The sequence below is a fragment of the Miniopterus natalensis genome, chromosome 7, assembly GCF_054644295.1.
Source record: "Miniopterus natalensis isolate mMinNat1 chromosome 7, mMinNat1.hap1, whole genome shotgun sequence".
NCBI lineage: Eukaryota > Metazoa > Chordata > Mammalia > Chiroptera > Miniopteridae > Miniopterus > Miniopterus natalensis.
Window position 1 is genome coordinate 33,144,886 of NC_142087.1, and position 12,323 is coordinate 33,157,208.

Consider the following 12,323-nt stretch of genomic DNA (forward strand, 5'->3'; position numbering starts at 1 on the left):
CCTCAAATTCTTCCCAGTGATTTGGGGGGGCATCAGTTGAAACCTTACTAGTCGGATGGAGAAATATGCTATCACAACCCACCCCCCATGTCCCTCAGGGTCCGTTTCAAAGCTCGCAGGTCATCCTGGGAAACGCCGTGAGTTTGTGACACGTGGGGCCAGGTTCCCTGCGTTCATCCTGAACGTGAAAAACAAAGATGAATGTTTCAGGGTCTAGAATATGATTTTCCTCAGAGTCAGATGCCAGTAAACGCAGCCCCATAATTTCAAGCCATCGGAAGTTATAATTAAGTGTCTGCACTTCCATTTCCACGGGGGGAAAGCACGCCGAGTTCCTGACTAAGTGGTGGAAGCCGGTGAAGGAGCTTCGGTCGCACTAAGAAGCTGAGAGCTGAAGCCGAAGCCCCTGGAGTCCGGAGCACGGACGAGCCTGTTTCCAGCTTCACGGCTCCTTGATCGCGAGCGAGGCACCGTCTTCTGCAGTCTCCGTGTGAAAATACCCCCCAAATTGCACTGAGGGAGACGACAGGATCTGCGTGAGTGTGGGCATCGTCCCGGGTGACAGTGGGCACTGGCCGCTGTTTTGCGTCTTGTGGTTTTAGGGCTCCAGGCAGCACTGGCCGCTGTGGGTGACAAAGGCAGCCGGGCTGGGCCGCGTCTGAATGGACCATGTCCCCTGGAGCCCCTCACAGAGAGATGTCCCGGTCAGAATGGGATTCATCTGCAGGTCCTCGACTGAGGTTTTTCAGCATGTCATCCATGTAGTGATGGTTCTTTGCTAAGTTGTCTTTTTAGGTTGAAGTATTAGTGTAACAAACACCCACAGCAGCCATATTTCTGCTCAAGTGGACCCCCAAAAAATCTAAAAAACAGTTCAAAAACTACCTACTTATTAAAGACATCGTTTAGCCCTGGGGGAGGTCAGAAGCAACACGGGACAGAGGAAAGCAGCTCTGATCACTGCCACTGCTTAACAACAGCTGGCATTTTCCCAGCGCTTGCTTGGCACGTGGCATTTGGCAGGGCCCCCTGCAGCCATCGTCTCTGGATCTAGCCTCCTCGAAAGCACAGCCATGGAAACAGGGAGCTCCCGCCATTCATGCCACAGGTGGGGAAACTGGACAGGTGAGCCGCTTCCCGAGCTCATGCAGCAGAGAAGCGGGACTCACACCCAGGACCTCTAATCCCAAGCCAGGCCTCGGCCACCGCATCACAGCGAGCACCTGCAATGCGCCCGGCAAGGGTACAGCATGTCCCCGACCCTCGCAGCCACGCTTCCCAGTAGACACTGTTCCCGCTTTACCAGTAAGGGAACTGGGAGCCGGGCTCAGGAGACTCGCAGAGTGTCCCAGGACCAGTCAGTGGCTGAGTCTGAACCTGACCCAGGGCTTCTCCTGCAAAGCTTTCACTTGGGCCTCCCCTGTTCCCACCCTCTCTCCAAGTGCCCCCTTCCTCCCTGCTCCCTTGCACAGTTCACCTCCCTCCTAGCACCCTGTGCTCACACACAGCCCTGCCCACCTCCCTCCTAGCACCCTGTGCTCACACAGCCCTGCAGGTGACCCAGGACACAACACTGAGCTCTCAGCAGCTCTGCCCACCCGGCAAGGTTCCTGCCTCAGGTCAGCATCTTCGCCTCCTTCACACCTCTACTCACCCAGAGCAAATGTCCAGACCCGTCATCAAATCTACTCTCTCCAAATCTACATATATGCACATGTACATACATACATACATATGCATGTGTATGCTGGAATATAAATATATTTATTTTGCATCTTACTTTTATTATTTTGTATTCATATTTATTATAAATATATTTTTCAATATGTTACATATTTAATATATTAAGTATATTAAATATTGGATATAATTTAATATACAAATTATGTTTATTCACATTTATCATGTGCCTTTTTTTAACGTTTTTTAAATTGACTTCAGAGAAAGGAAATGAGAGGGAGGGAGGGAGGGAGGGAGGGAGGGAGGGAGGGAGGGAGGGAGGGAGGGAGGGAGGGAGGGAGGGAGAGAGATCAGTGATGAGAGAGTCATTGATCAGCTGCGTCCTGCATGCCCCTGCTGGGGATCAAGCCCACAACCCGTCACGTGCCCTGATGGGACTCGAACCGGGAATCGAACCGCAATCTCCTGGATCATAGGTCAGTGCCCAAACTCTGAGCCACACCAACCAGACTGTCTATGTTATGATGCTATTTTATAAACCACAGGCTGGAACCACCCACCATGTCTATAGATACATGTGAAGTCCAGCTCCTGGAGTCAAAATTCACCTGACAGGAGTCAGAGGCCAGTTGTCAACTCGGACTCTGTAAGTCATGACAGAGTGACCCCAAGGTGTCCCCCTAAGCACCAGGACACCCCATTCCTGGTACTGCAGACGCCCGCTCTGCCCGCCGACACACTTACCTGCCAGCTGCGTTCAGATGCGCTCCTGAGCTTTGTTTATCCCTATATTAGCTCCATCCATTGTCCCCTAAGTGAAACGCTACTGACTGCTGCCAACCGCATCTCCCCTTGCTGCGGATTGAATTCACGTTTCTGTTCCTAAATTCCCAACTATTGGTCACTTTTGTAAGACGGTTATTTTCCCCCTTTTATTTCTACAATCAGGGCACCGTACCATCTGGGGCCAGAGCTGTTGTTTGAAGGCAACGCTTGTGTTTTGCCCCCAACGCTGCGGGATCACCGCCGGGTTCCTCCAGCCGGGCTGGCCCCTCTCCAGCTAGGTCTTCGAGGTGAGGTGAGCTCCAGCACGGCTCCGATGTCTTGTCTTTACAATTTGAACTGCCAACACCAGGCGTCCCGGATTTATACCCCTGACCCGTGGAGGGCCCGGGCGCAGTCTGCCGTGCTGGACGGTTCCTCAGGCTCCGGGGAACTGGAGAGGGCCCTTTAGTGGGCAGCCTGCCTTACGTCAAAGACCCTTTCCCTTCTGTTTCCCTTCACACGCCTCGATCCCATCACCACCGCCTCACTCTCGGTTCTCCCCTCGTCACGGGAGCTGCCCTCCAGGGCCCGCGTTTTCCAGTCTCGGGCTCCTCCCCGTGGTCTCTGCTTCCCCACGTGGGCCGTGGCCTCATCTCACTCGCACTTCGCAGGACAGGCTGCCCCTCCTGGTGCCCAGGGTTCCCGCATTGCTTCCAGGGTCCGCACACAAGGCGGACCCCCACGTGCCACTGGGGGTCTCAGTCACCACAGGCCGGCTTCTTTCCACGCTTCCTTCTCCTCCTGAGATCCACTTTCCCCGCCGGCTGAGTTCAGCAACTTGAACCGTAGACTTTCATAAATTTTAAATGGAGCTCTCGGGGGTCCCCCCAAGATGCTGCCCGACCTGCCTGTGGAAAGTCATCTCTCTAAAACCTGCTTTAAATTCAGAGTTTTCTCCATATTGTTGTTTATTGCCCCAAACTATCTTCCAGCAAAAGCATTTTTCTCACACAAATAAAAGTTCCAAACCCTTTAATGGGAACATTAAATCCGACTTCGCTTGGCCGAAGGCCTTTCGTGAAGCTGACAGGAGCTCCACTCTTTTGACTTTTTCTGAGAAAGCCGTTTACAGAAATTTATGAGATGAAGGGCCCCACCCCACACACGGGGACGCGCGGCCAAGGGTGATTTATATTTAACCACCGTCAGTCGGGCTGAGGGACAGGCGAGTTTCACTGGCCGCGGGTGGGGCGCGAGGGGATGGGTGCGGTTGGCCAAAGTGTCGTGTGGTTTTATGCTCCTTCGCTCCTTTTGGCTGTGTTTGCAGAAAATACGTATCATTCTCGCTATTTTATTTTAATCCGCACCCGAGGACGTTTTTTCCATTGCTTTTCAGAGAGAGTGGGAGGGAGAGAGAGAGAGAAAGACATCGATTGGTTGCCTCCTGCACGCACCCCAACCGGGGCTGGGGGTCGAGCCTGCAACTGAGGTACGTGCCCTTGGCCGGAATCGAACCTGGGACCCTTCAGTCCACAGGCCGCCACTCTAACCACTGAGCCAAACTGGCCAGGGCGATTCTCACTACTTTTAAACAATTTTTTTTAAATATATGTCTTTATTGATTTCAGAGAGAGGAAGGGAGAGGGAGAGAGAGAGAAACATCAATGATGAGAGTCACTGATCGGCTGCCTCCTGCACGCCCCCGACTCGGGGTCGGGCCTACAACAGGGCATGTGCCCCGACCAGGACTCGAGCAGGGATCTCCCAGATCCTAGGTCCATGCTCAACCGCCGACCAGTGCCGGCCGAGCTATTCTCACTACTTTTAGAGTAAATAGCTCAGTGGTCTCCTCTTAGAATTACACTGTGACCATTAAAAGGTCCTGTAATTCCAACATATTCGTAATGTCGGCTCCGATTCAACACTAAGCGAAAGGTGGCGGCGACTGGAAGAAAACACTGAAGCCTCCTGGGCCCCTCAGGATGGCAGCGGCAGAAAGTTCCCCAGAGCACCTCCGGGAGCAGGCGCCCTCCTACCCTCTTCACACGGCGCCACCGGGAGGCCCCTGCGGCCCACCCGCCGCCCCAGGCCAAGGCACGGAGCCGCTTGCCCGTCCGGTCTCGGGGGGGCGCCCTCGGCCGCCGGGGCGCAGGGCAGCCGGTGGCTCCTGTAATGGACGATGACGCCAACCGAGGCCACAGAGCCCCACAGAACCAGTGCGGTGGCATGTCCTTCACTCAGCATCATTCACTGTAAAATGGTCAACAATTATTTTTAAAAACCATTTTAAAAACAGTTTTTAGTAGACTCTTCAGACCCCGCTTCTGGCTTCTTCTTCAGAAACTCTGTTCAGACTCAATCCTTTCCTCTCCCTTCTCAACCCGCACCTGCCGCCCTTCTTCACCCTGCCCAGTCCCCTCCCTCTGCGCAGCCAGGAGCTCATCGCCCGGGAGTTAAACTCTCGGGTGTAAAAGCCAAGCCTTGTGCAACGACGGGCAACACTGCCAGCGTGGAAATGCCCCCAGTCCAAGTCTCTGGAGCCCGGAGCCCCCGGAACAAGGGCCCCAGGAGGCCCCGGCGGTACCTGTGGGCGGATCCACGACCACAGGGTGAAAGGAACCAGTCGCAGCATCGCCGTGACGACGTTAGAGGGACTGTTTTCCATGAGCAGCGTGGGAAAAAACGAACAACCGGGGCACAGTGTTGAAGCCGCTCGCTTTGGAGCTGCCAGAGCAGCCGTGGGCTCGCCTCCCCCCCTCGGCCTCCACAGGCTCCCCGACGGCCGCGGTGACCCCGGGCGCGGAACGGTGATGCCAGGCGGGCACGGACGCGTGCGGCTGTGGGATCTGCGCGGCCCAGGGGACGCCGGCTGGCTTTCCCGCGTGAGGCGGATACAGACAGGCCTGAGGGAATGTTCTTCGGGGCCCTCGGGAGCTGCCAGGTCCAGCAGCCCCAACCCTCCCCCGTGGGCCACGCAAACGCACCCCAGTCAGTAGGGCTTCTCTGGTCTCCTGCCCGAGGCTAGAGGCGAGGCTCCCCGAACCGGGAGCCATGCGACCCCGGCGGAGGCCCCGCCGCCGCTAACACTGAAATAATCGGGTGGCAGGCGCGTTCTCGCTGAGGCGGACGCCCGGCGCTCGTCCACTTTGAGGGCATTCTCGGGGACCCACTCTCTGCCTGGGGAGGGGCACCGTGAGCTCATGTCACGGCCGGGCTGGGACCCTGTTGCGATCGTGTCCGAGCAGCGCCGGCCAGGCCCGTGGGCACCGCCAGGTCAGGGCTTGTACCGTGCGCGCCACTGAACGCATTCCCCACGCGGGGCCGTCACGCTCGGCGGTCCTCAGGGCGCCGCGCCCTGTTTGCTGGGTGACTGAGTGTTCGTGTTATTTACCCACAGACGCTAAACGCATTTTACTGGGGGGGGGGGGGGTCAGTCCAGATGCTCTTGAATGTTCCGACCGACTCCTGCATGTACAAGTTTCCCTTCCGCCGGGAGAGGAAGGACCCTAAACCTGCTTCACCCCGAGGCCGATTCCACGCCCTCTGCGACTCGCCACGGGGGAGAGGGAGGTCCCGTTGGCAGGTCACCTGGGCAGCGTCCCCGGCTCATTTCTTGGCTGGCGGGTGACAGCAGGTGGTGGTGAGACATGAGAGGAGGGACCAGGGAATGCAGCGGGGTGGGGGACGGGGGGGACAAGGGGGGTGACGGTGGGGCTGAAGTTTCAGGTGCCCCCCTTGGTTATGTTTCATGGTTTTATCTTTAAATTTCACTTCGCCTAATATCGTCGCTCCTGAGCTCTCTCTGCTTCCACTGATTTTCTCGAATTCCTTTCCCTTCCCTTTATGTCTAATTTTGGCTTTATTCCTTCCATCTTACATTAACTTTATTTTCTGGCTCTTTTTCTTTCTCTCCTGTCACTGCTGTGATCAAATAAACGCTCGTGTCCTAACTGCCCGTCGTTCATCTGAACAGTCCTACCGTCTGCCTACCAGTCCCCACTCCTGAAACTCACTGTCAAGCACACGTCGGTTTTGTATTAGAGGGGAACCAACCGTCCGACTTGCCCCGCGCCGGACCCTGTCCCCCTCTCCACCTGCCCCTCGCTGCTGCTGCGTCACTAAAGTCCTCGGAATGTCATCCCTTCTCTCCTGAGAACTTCTGAATGTTCTCTCTTCTTCCTACCCCATCACTCCCAATACCGACTCCTAGGCTTTGATGATTTGATATTTTTAGCACTTTTGTTTCAGAACTGGTACAAGATTTTTAAAATTAGTTTGTTCTATTTCAGAATCGTTCTTTCCCAGGTAGGACCCAGTCGCCCTCTGGAACCCACTTGGGTTTAAGCCCCTGGATGTAATTCCGCTGCTCCCCCCTCCCACCTCGACGTCCCTGCAGTGATTCATTTACTGCTCAGTGAGACTATTTTTGAGTCCTGCCTACAGACGGGCTGTGTGGATGACACCGTCTCTGGATCCTGAATACGTGTCATTTCTCTCGCCCCGGCAGGTGATGACATCTTCGCCACGGATCATATTCTTGGAGCAGGAGCTTTTGCTTGGAAATCTACACACGTCGGCTGATGAGCTTCCAGAGCTGCAGGAGAGCGGTTTCTGGTCTTTCTTTTTTCCCTCGTAAGTAACCTGTCCACTCTGACTTAAAATACAGAGACTTCCTCTCTGTCGCCGGGCATCAGAAGTTAACCGGAATCCGTCCAGTTGTGCGTCCGTATCAGGCCTGGCCGGGCCCCGCGGCCAGTCCACTCCGCAGGCCCGAGGCCTCCTTCAGCGCAGGGCGGCAGTCCCCGGCGACCGTTTAACCGTCGCACTTCCTCCTGAGGCCCGTCTACAGGCGGCGCCGCGTGCGTGGCGTTTCCGGGGTCGCCCTCTTCAGCCCGCGGTGCGTTTTCTCCTGTCTCCTGAGATTCTCCGTCCTCGCCTTCCCAGCGCCAGCGCCGTTCTCAGTAACTGTTCCTTCAACGTCATGTTCTCAGCCCTGGAAGCCTTTTCTGGGGTCAAACATCTCCTTCTATGTTCTAATTACTTTTGTAATTTCACTGGTCACCTCCAGTTCCTTTCCCTGCTTATTTTTTGTGGTTTCGTTTTTACTCACCCACTGGGGTGCAGGAGAGGTTGAGGGGCTTCAAGGCAGAGCAAGCACTCCTGCAATAGTGTGTGTCTGTGTGTGTGTGTGTGTCTGTGTCTGTCTGTGTCTGTGTGTGTCTGTGTGTGTCTGTCTGTGTCTGTGTCTGTCTGTCTGTCTGTGTCTGTGTCTGTCTGTGTCTGTGTCTGTCTGTGTCTGTCTGTGTCTGTCTGTGTCTGTGTCTGTCTGTGTCTGTCTGTGTCTGTGTCTGTCTGTGTCTGTGTCTGTCTGTGTCTGTGTCTGTCTGTGTCTGTGTGTGTCTGTGTCTGTCTGTCTGTGTGTGTCTGTGTGTGTCTGTCTGTGTCTGTCTGTGTCTGTCTGTGTCTGTGTCTGTCTGTGTCTGTCTGTGTGTGTCTGTCTGTGTCTGTGTCTGTCTGTGTGTGTCTGTCTGTGTCTGTCTGTCTGTCTGTGTCTGTCTGTGTCTGTGTCTGTCTGTGTCTGTGTGTATCTGTGTCTGTGTGTATCTGTGTCTGTCTGTGTGTGTCTGTCTGTGTCTGTCTGTGTCTGTGTCTGTCTGTGTCTGTCTGTGTCTGTGTGTGTCTGTCTGTGTCTGTCTGTGTCTGTGTCTGTCTGTGTCTGTGTCTGTCTGTGTCTGTGTGTGTCTGTGTCTGTCTGTCTGTGTCTGTCTGTGTCTGTGTCTGTGTGTGCGCACACGCAAGCTCACATACACACATGCAGAAATCTATGCCTTGCCCAGCCCGCCAGCGGCGTCACCTCCGGCAGGTAGGCTGTCATCCCTTGTCCGTGGCACCAGGAGGGACCATCCCCCCCCAGCCTCCGCAGCCTAGAGAAAGATGGATAGAAGAGACTCCGCCCAAACACACAGCAATTTTGCTTTCTAGATGTATAGCAGCTGCTTCCAGGGGTTCCTGCAAGTGGGGAACCCCCGGCCATCTTCTGCGATAGTCTCAGGTCCCCAGAAGTGGAGGCTTCCCGCGATCCACCAAATCCCCGTTCCAGGGGGCTGTTTGCTGATCTCCAGATAAAACACGGGGCGGGGTGGCTAACAGAGCCAAAGCCTCATTCGTGTCTTCTGGGCCACTCCTTCAGCTACCCCAGCTCCTACCTGACCGGGGAAGGCCGGTCGGCCGTGAATGGCTGGGACAAGAGGGCGTCAGGGACACGTTCAGCTCCGTCTTCCCGGAGTCCTCGGGCGTGAGCTCCCACAAACACCCGCGTGCTGCACAGTTAGGTCAGGAACTCAGGGCGGCACCACGGGCCCCAGGAATGCAGTGAATGAATGTTGAACTCAAGAGGGAATATTTAAAAAGAGAGGGTGAAGACAGCAATTAGGGAGGAAACGTTAATGAAAAACTCTGTAGACTTTGCATTGCTGTCACATTTGTTTAGGTCCCACTAAGCCATTTATCCTCCGAGCGTGACACAGCTCTTTTCTACACGCCGTGCCTTGATTCCGTAACACATTTCACGCCGTGGTTTTTATATTGTGTGTCTGGTTTCGACATACGCAGTCATTTAATTTCCAGAAAGGCTAGATTTGGATGATAATTGCTGGCACAACACTTCTAACGTATCTACTTGTAAGAAGATAGGAAAATCAGAAATATTGTAAAAATGCTTGTTTTTGCTAAAGAGACCTCACTTCACCCTGTAGTCCCATCTACCACGTCCAAGTGCTTTTTTATGAGACAGAACAGTCGGCATTTACCTGGAACTGACTAGCATCCTTTGATTTTCATCTGGAATTGAAAGAGGAGTCCTTTGTCATGAAGAGTGAGTGGAAATTTAATCGAGTTGTCAGCTCAAACGTTTTTAAGGTTTGAGCTGACACGTTTTCTGCACATGTGAGGAATAAAACCCCAGATATTCTGGTTGCAAATATTTTACGACCTTGAACCAGGGGTCTAGCCTTAGGAGGCGGCAGGTGGCAGAGGTGCCGTCTCGCTTCCTTTGTTACGATGCCCAGAGCCGCCTTCAGCTCCAGCACACAAACAGCCAGAAAGCTTTTTTTCAGAAGTTCATTTAAATTTGAAAAAAAACTGAGGACATTTTCTTTGTTGTCCATAGAGCAAGGTTCTCTTTTGACTAGAAAGAAAACCCTAGGGCATTCGGAGGACACCCCAGCAGAACAATGTGGCCTCCTGCACACACAGGGCAGCAATAGATGCAGTCGGAGTTAGAGGGAGTGCGGTCAGTCGAGCAAGAAGCTGAAGAGACCAACGTCATAATTTAACCAAAAACATCAACGGCTGCCCAACCTTGTGATGGGGGTGGCGAGAGCAAGAAGGCTTGCAGCCAAGGCCCCAGAGGGAAGAGCTGACCGGAGGCGTCGACGGGTGAGCACCGCGGACAGCTCCAGCCGAGCCCACCTTTCCAGCTGCCGTCGGGCCCTGCGGGGCCTTCGGCTGCGCAGCTACTGAGAATTACTTCAAGGTCTCTCAGAGCAAGTGGGGGTTCACAAGGAAGGGTCTCCCCCTCGTCCACAAGGAGTCCTCAGCTGACAGGTTGGGTGGCAGATTTTCAGGCCCAAGAGTTGATGCCAGAGGTTCTTCGCTGCGCCCTTGGTCGGTACCAGCTACGCCCAGGGCTCTGTCCCTCTCTCAGGCCATGCCATGGGTCTTTGTGTGAGCCGCTGCTCTCTGCTCTTTATTTAAACAACAGAGGTGATGGTCCCAGTAAGAAATGCATGGAAAATTCCGATAAATTACAGAAGGTATAGGAAATTGAAGGAATCACAATCGATAACAGACGTAAAGAAACCAGGAGGGGAAATTATATCAAAGCCATTGTCCTCCTATAAAATGAGGTCTCTAAGGGAAGAGGGAGCTCTCTGCTCACTCATCACAGTCCAGGGCCTTCTGAATGTCAGGAGATTAGGAAACCCAGGTGGCTGCCCTGCTATCACCCTACCTGCTACAATCCCAAGGCCTCGCTTGCTTCCCTCCCCATCAGCACAAGAGCCAGAGTGAGGAAGCCTCCCAACCTGCAGGAGCTGGGCCTCCGGGGGTCCCGCCCCAGCCTTCATCCTGTGCGGTGCTGAGCCCCCATCACCTCCCAGGTAGCACCTGACGGCAGGTGTGTGCACATGAGGAGGGCCTGTACCTTCCCCCCGCACAGCAGTTAAAGCTGATACAATCGGATCAAAAACAACCTTTAAATCCCTGCACATTTTCCTCAGGACACGCAGCAAATAGGAAAAAATGTTTATTTAAGAAAATCTACTGAATTTCAGGAAGACCAGCCAGAGCTGCATTTGAGCGAGAACCCGGCTCAGCAAGACAGAAACTCTGCTCCCGCAAGGCGGGGCCGAGACCACCGGGCACCCTCCCGCCGGCCGCTCCATCTAGGGAGCCCCAAAACACATGAGGCTATGCTGAAGGATTAGAGGGAGAGGAGGCGGCTCTGTCTGACCCCAATATTGGGTGGAAAAACGGATAAAGGGTAGAATAACTATGCAGAAGATCGATAAGGACATTGAAGACAAAACCGTAACCAACCGGACGTAACATAGCGACAGAACACTCCCCCCAAAGCAGTACACCCCCTTCGGACACGCACATGCAGCACTCTCCATAAGCTGGGCCAGAAAACCAACCCCCAAAACCCAAAGGACTGAAATCATACTAACGATCTTCTCTGACCATAACAGAATGAAATTAAATGAATCAAAGACATTTGGGAAATTCACAAATGCATGAGAATTAACACTCTTTGGGGTGATAAAACTGGCTGTGGTGATAATTGTACAACGCTGTGACTATACTAAAAACCATTGAACCGTACACGTTAAATGGATAGATTGTGGGGTATGAGAAATTATATCTCACTAAGGCTGTTTATAAAAAAGTACACACACACACACGCAGAACCATGCCTGCAGCAATCCAAGTAAAATTGTGAAAGGAAAGTTCTATAAAATAAAGAATTGGGAAATTTGATTTGTTTCAAAATACCCTTTTCGTTAGTAAGCTCCTTTGTGCATTCAAAATAATCTCTATTTATATAACATTTCATAGCATTTCCCTGCCCCACATGCAGGTCCCGAGTGCTCCCAGGCCTTTTGTTAGGTGAAGGAAACATTAAATACGCTTCGTCATCATCTGAGTTCATTCCATTACCCCTTTCAGTGACCTTGTCCAATAGAAGGGTAACAAAAAAAGCCTCTCGGCGCATCTGAGAGTCAGATGAGGCGCCCCAAGAACTTGAAAAGAAAGGAATTTTGTTTGTAAGTTGCATCGTCAAGACTTTCTCTGCATCTGAGAAACTTTTCATTCGCAAGCCTGTTATTTATTATGGTAGTAATAACACAGCGAATTAAAGCATCATTGCTGCATTTTCTTCTATCGTGTTTTTAAGATTATCATAAAATTTAAGCAGAAATGTATGCACAAATAAAATCTAAACAACAATGCATAATCACATCCAGAAAGGGCTAAATACATTTCAAGTCGTTTCCATGGAAAATCCTTGAAAATGTCAGTCCCAACAGGCAGAAAGCATATAACCATAACAATATAGCAGCTGCCATTTATCCAACACGGTCTGCCGGCCAGCACTACGCTCAGCATTCTTCATACATCATCTCATTTAACCTTCAGGGCATCTTCACAAAGCATGTATTCCTAACACCCCTAGTCTCCAGATGAAGGAACTGAAAGTCAGAGACGTGAAACAGTGTGTCTGAGGCCAACACTTTGGCCAAGATCAAAACCAGGTCTTTCTGCAGAGCGGTGGCCCACGTTGTTTCAGTTGCATGAGTTATTGGAATATTAAAATA